The sequence below is a fragment of the Megascapheus bottae genome, chromosome 24, assembly GCF_031878675.1.
Source record: "Megascapheus bottae isolate mThoBot1 chromosome 24, mThoBot2.hap1, whole genome shotgun sequence".
In the NCBI taxonomy this organism is placed as follows: Eukaryota; Metazoa; Chordata; class Mammalia; order Rodentia; family Geomyidae; genus Megascapheus; species Megascapheus bottae.
The window spans coordinates 19,065,279-19,071,543 of NC_143532.1; the positions used below are offsets into that span (position 1 = coordinate 19,065,279).

Sequence of the window (6,265 nt, forward strand, 5' to 3'; positions counted from 1 at the left end):
CTGATGCCCAACACCTCTAAACAAACAAAATCTCCGAAACAAAAAACTACCTATGTATTTTGTTTACACACACACACAAACACACAAAAAAAATTCAGGATGGTCCTTCAACATAGCAGTTAAAGACAAGTTGTTTTGATTAAGTAATGGCCAGAAAAAGTTGCCTTATTAAAAAAAAAAATCTGTTCCTGAATACAGAGGAAATATACCATGCTATTAAATATTCTTTTCTGATAAAGGAAGCAACTACAGAAAGCCTTAATTATATTTGTTCAAAGTAACCAGTGCTATTGAGGGAAACAAACAAACAAACTCAACAACTCCCAATACTACTTTCAAAACCAACATATCAAACTTGATTTTCGGGCCAGGAGTTTGGCTTAGTGGTTAAAGTGCTTGCCTAGCATGCACGAAGACCCGGGTTCGATTCCTTGGTACCACATACATAGAAAAAAGCCAGAAGTGGTGCTGAGGCTCAAGTGGTAGAGCTCTAGCCTTGAGAAAGTCCAAGGACAGTGCTCAGGCCCTGAGCTCAAGCCCAGGACTGGCAAAAAAAAAAAAAAAAAGCAAAAAAAAAAACCAAACAAACTTGATTTTCATTAGAGTGTGGTTGTTTCACACCATTACTTCAAAAACCAAGGCTCAGATTTTATATATATGTATAAATATATATAAGAAACAAGGCAAACAATTATTGAGCTTCATCTTCTGGACAAGAATGCCAAGTTAGTCTCTCTTCATAAAAAGCAATTACAATCTGAGGACACTTCATATTTGCCTCTTTTGCCAGCACCAAGTCAGCTTCATCTGAATCTTTCCTTTCCTGAGAAACATCAATTCTCCACTGCTGTCTGTGGCACCAATGACTCGTTCAGGATCTAGACCTCTAGCAAAGCCCCTTGGTTTGTCAGCAGTATCTTTTTCTCTGATTTGCTGTCATCAGATTCACTGATAAAGATTTTCTTTTTGTACTATCCTTTTCTTTCCCAGCTTTTTGAGAATTAAGAAATGCTTCAATTAATTGTGGACAATCTAAATTTTCTTCAGGTTCCCAAGTGTTATCAGCATCTGTAAATCCCTTCCACTTCAGGAAATATTCCACCTTCTCATCCACTACACGCCGGTCCAGTACTTTTTCCACAACAAATTCTTCAAGCTCCGTTTCTTCAACTTTTTTACTCTTTCCGTTCTGTTTCTTTCCCATTTTTTGCAATGTAGTTTTGTTAGAGGCCATTTTTAATGGTAGAATTGATGAGCTATTATTCACCACCTCATGCTCCTGGTCGCGATCGTGCAGCGCAGCATCTCCCTTTTATATTTTTGGATGGGGGGGGGTCATATGGCTTGAACTCAGAGCCTGGGTACTGTCCGTGAACCTGTGTTTTTTACTTTAACTTGGGTCGCCCAATTCAAAACTGAATGAGCAGTTGGTGCCAGGAGTTTGGCCTAGTGGTAGAGTGCTTGCCTAGCTTGCATGAAGACCTGGGTTCGATTCCTTGGTACTACATACATAGAAAAGGATGGAAGTGGTGCTGCAGCTCAAGTGCTAGAACCTTGAGAAAGCCCAAGGACAGTGCTCAGGCCCTGAGTTCAAGCACCAGGAAAAGAGAGAGAGAGAGAGAGAGAGAAAGAGAGAGAGAGAGAGAGAGAGAGAGAGAGAGAGAGAGAGAGAGAGAGAGAGAGAGAGAGAGAGAGAGAGAGAGAGAAGGAGGGAGGGAGGGAGGGAGGGAGGGAGAGGAAGCAAGCAAGCTAGTTGGGCACACATACACCTGTGGACCCCAATACACAGGCTGATATGGCAGGATCTGAATGATGGTGAGACCTTTGTCCTGAAGGAGGGAAAACAAAACAGTATAATGATAAATAGTGCTTGTACATTTAATCTGGTTAATACTTTTGATACTTCAAACTTACCTATTCAGTTGACATCACATCATTTTCAATAGCTAATATGAAAAAATGTAAAAAGAAAACTGACAAAATCCTCCAAAGCATTCAAATGCTATCAGTTCTAAATCGGAACCCCTAAGTTTGGTAAAATCAAAAATTTTCATGCGTTCATTGTCTGCAAATTTAATTTTTTTTTGTCAGTTGTGAGACTTGAACTCTGGGCCTGGATGTTTGTCCCTGAGTTCTTCAGCTCAAGGCTACCACCCCTACCCCTTGAACAACAGCACCACATCCTGTTTTCTGGTGGTAAATTGGAGATAAGAGTCTCATGGCCGAGTAACGCCATGTCTAATAACTTTCTGCTGAGACAAGGCAAGGCGCAAGAGTCAGGACGCAAGACTTGATTACCATTGGGTATCAGTGTTTGTGAAGTAATGCACCTTCTATCTGGTGAATATAATGTAACCCTTCTGTTAATTACAATAAAAATATATTAAAAATAAATTTAAAATCAAATATTAACAAAAAGAAAGAAAGAAAAGAATTGAATGTAATTCAGGAAAACAGTTACTAATGTGAGTAATTCAGAAAAGCTAGAACTTCCCTTGTCAGTGTGTGTGTGTGTGTGTGTGTGTGTGTGTCTGTGTGTATGTGTGTATGTGTTTAATTTTCAAGGGCACACCCATACTTCAGTTGTTTTCATTTTACGTGGAGGCAGTTTCCTATTTAATGAGAAAGTTATTAGAGCAACTCAATACACAGAGACTATATACAGTGCTCTGTGTGTGTGTGTGTGTGTGTGTGTGTGTGTGTGTGTGTGTGTGTATACATGCCAGTCCTATGACTTGTACTCAAGAGCTGGGTGCTATTCTATGCTGTTTTACTCAAAGCTGGCACTCTACCATTTGAGCCATATCTCTACTTTCAGCTTTTTGACGATAAGAGTCTTAGAGGCTTTCCTACCTGGGCTAGCTTCAAGATCCTCACCAAGATCCTCAGACAGGGCAGGGAATGTGGCCTAGTGGTAGAGTGCTTGCTTAGCATGCACAAAGTCCCAGTTTTGATTCCTTGGTATTACATATCAAGGAAGTGGTGTGGCTCAAGTGGTAGAGGGCTAGTCTTGAGAAAGCCCCAGGACAGTGCTCAGGCCCTGAGTTCAAGCCCCAGGACTAGCCAAAAAAAGAAAAAGAAAAAGAGCCTTTGCTGGCCCTACAGTGGCTAGGAATCTTACATCCATAACTAATTTGAAACATACTTACCTCATACCCACTTAAAAATGCAGGCACTTTGGCCCTAGAATATATCTGTCAGAAAGACAGGCTTGAACGCAGTGCCTGGATCCTGTCCCTAAGCTCTTTTGCTCAAGGCTAGCACTCTGCCACTTGGAGCCACAGTGCCACTTCTGGTTTTCTGATAGTTAACTGGAGGTAAGAGTCTTATGGATTTTTCTTCCAGGGCTGGCTTTGAATGGTGATCCTCATATCTCCGCCTCCTTAGTAGCTAGGGTTACAGGTGTGAACCACTGGTGCCCAGCTAGATCAAATTCTTTATCCCAGATCAAAACTGCAAATAGGGGGAAACAGTAAATATTTAGACAGTCTAATGGTAATGCAAAAATAAAGCTGAATACAGAGAAGAGTGGTTAGAGTATTGCTCAAAATGTCCGAATAAAGTACCCCTCTCCCTGGGACTCATGTTCAACTGGGGCCTCATCATGTAAGCTTTTTTTGGAAAGAGGGGGTTTTGCAGATGCAATTAGTTAAGCATGTGAAAACTATACTGGATTTGGAGTGGCTCTAAATCTGGTGACTGGAGTCCTCATAAGAAGAAGAGAAAATGGCATGTGCAGATAAATAGGAATTATGCTACCAGCAGCCAGGGAATACCTGGAACTAACAGAAGCCAAGAAGGAATCTTCTAGTGTGTTTGGATGGAAAATGGCTCTGAACAGACCCCAACTTTGGACATCTGGCCTCTAGAGTCCTGTGAGGAAAAAAAAAGTCTGTGTATTCAGCTGAGGTTTCTGAGAACCTCAAAACACAGCCATGGGAAGATAATACGGAGATGAAACACTAATCAATGAAGAGAAGAGCTGGCCAGCACAGCAGACCAGCCTAGGAGGAGGGCCACACAAATGAAGCGCAGAGGTGAATGAGAAGAAAGCTGTGGGACAGAGAGTCATAAAGGGTTAGGGGACAAACTAAAGAAAGTCAGAGTAAAGGCTGAGGATTTGTTCTTAGCAGAGTCAATGGTTATTAGAACAGAGCTAGTGAGACGGTTCTCCTGGCTGGCACAAGTAGGATGCCACTTTGGGGTGGTAAAGGTGCAAATCAGAGAAGGGAGAAGGCTGCCACAGGCAAATAGGAGTGATTGATGGGTTGGACCTAGTCAGTACCCATATGGTAGTGCAATCAGATTGAGGATGAATTGGGCTGGGGGTATGGCTCAAGACATGGAGTGCCTAGAAAGAATGAATCTGAGTTCAAACCCCAGTACCAACACCAACCAACCAACCAACAGAACGAGTTGCTTAATCAAATCAATTGTATGTGCATATTGTGATCTAAAATCATTGATACTGGGTATGTATGCAAAAGAGATTCTCACAAAGTCCTTTTTTAGAAAAAAATTAAAAATAATTTTATTGTTATTATTAAGGTGTTGTACAAAAGAGTTGCCATTTCATAAGTCAGGTAATAAGTACATTGGGGGGGGGGAACAATGTCATTACTTCCTTTGCTTTCCCTCTAGAGAAAATTTTTATTTTTCCTGTTTGTTATTTCCTGGTCTCACAAGGTCCTTAAGGGAAGGCATAGGACAAACATTCTCTGGAGTGGAGAAATAGATAAAATATGATGGAAGTGTAACTGGGCAAGCTATGCATTTGCAAGCTATGTATTAGATGCATATAGGCTCAATGTTGTGTAGACTTAAAACCATAGTGCTGGACAGTGAGTCTAGTATGTGTCTATTTTAGGCCAAACAAAACTCCTGTAGACATCTGCATCTGTTTACTTATTCATGATTAGATGAGTTAGGATAGATTAATTCCAGATGAGGAGGCTAGGACAGGCAAACATGAACAATGTATAGCTGCATATAATTATTTCTGAATGGTAAGAGTATTGGTGCTGTTTTTCATAGTTTCTCAAACTATATTAATCAGAAGAAAATAAACTGAGAAAATAAGAAGCTTCTGAAACAGGGTGGATAACTTCCTTTTTTACTTTTATGATTATTGGCTAGTTTTCTACTTTTAGACTTGGAACTGGTAAGTTTTTCTAGAAAATTATTTATATACAATTTCAAATGGGTAAGGTAGTATGCAGTATTTGGATCATTATCATAACTTGTGTGATTATTTCTCTTTCTTAAATGTTTCATAGGCTCTTTCATGTGAGTGTGTGTGTGTGTGTGTGTGTGTGTGTGTATGCACCAATGGGGTTTGATCTGGGTGTTGTCACTTAGCTTTTTGACTCAGAGCTGCACTCTACTTCTTGAGCCACAGTTCCACCTCTGGCTTTGTAGTGGTTAATTAGACATAAGAGTCTCGTGGACTTTCCTGACCAGGCTGTCTCTGAACCAGGATCCTTATATTTCAGCTTTGTGTAGCTAGCATCTAAGGTGTGAGCTACCAAAATCTGCCCAGCTCATCTCTTTTCCTATGAAGGTATTTTGAACAAGTTAGTAACAATCAACATATAGATGATCACTCGCCTGATGTTTATAGTGTCTAGAATTCATCCAAAAATAACAATTTCGTATTACAAGCTCTAACTTTATACTGTAATAAAATTTATGTTTTCTTTTTTTCTATGTCTCGAAATTCTGGTTGGATTATTCAAAGAAGATTGAATAAATTAATATAGGCCCAAGCCTTGTTCAATTTACAATTTACAACTACAGTGGTAAAAGCTACTACAAAGGTGGTGTTAGCTACAAACTGTTTTTTTTCTGTCAGCCATAATTCCCAGCCCAGCCTAGGCATACGATATAATATTTAACTCAACACTGTGACCAGTGGAAGTCTCCCAGTTTGAGGGGTGGTCTTTCACATTAAAAGTATTATGGTTTATTTCTTTCCTTCATGTTCTGATTTTTTCCCCCCAAAACACCAATTAGCTCAATTCAGCCAAATCGACTTCATTTTTTTTTTTTTTGGTCATATGCGGGGCTTGAACTGGACACTGTCCTTGGACACTTCTTTCTCAAGGCTAGCACTCTGCCACTTGAGCCACAGCACCACTTCTGGCTTTTTTTTCCTGTGTCTGTAGCTCCGGGGAATTGAACCCAGGGCTTTGTGCATGCTAGGCAAGCACTCTACCACTAGCCCACGCTCCCGGCCCTTCATTTTCAATTTTCAGGCTCTTTTTTT

General features: G+C 40.3%; 1 pseudogene; it reads right to left on the reverse strand.

The window, feature by feature from the left end:
• Positions 1 to 833: 833 nt before the first annotated feature.
• On the reverse strand, positions 834 to 1,234 carry LOC150047061 (chromobox protein homolog 3-like; annotated as a pseudogene).
• Positions 1,235 to 6,265: the final 5,031 nt, after the last annotated feature.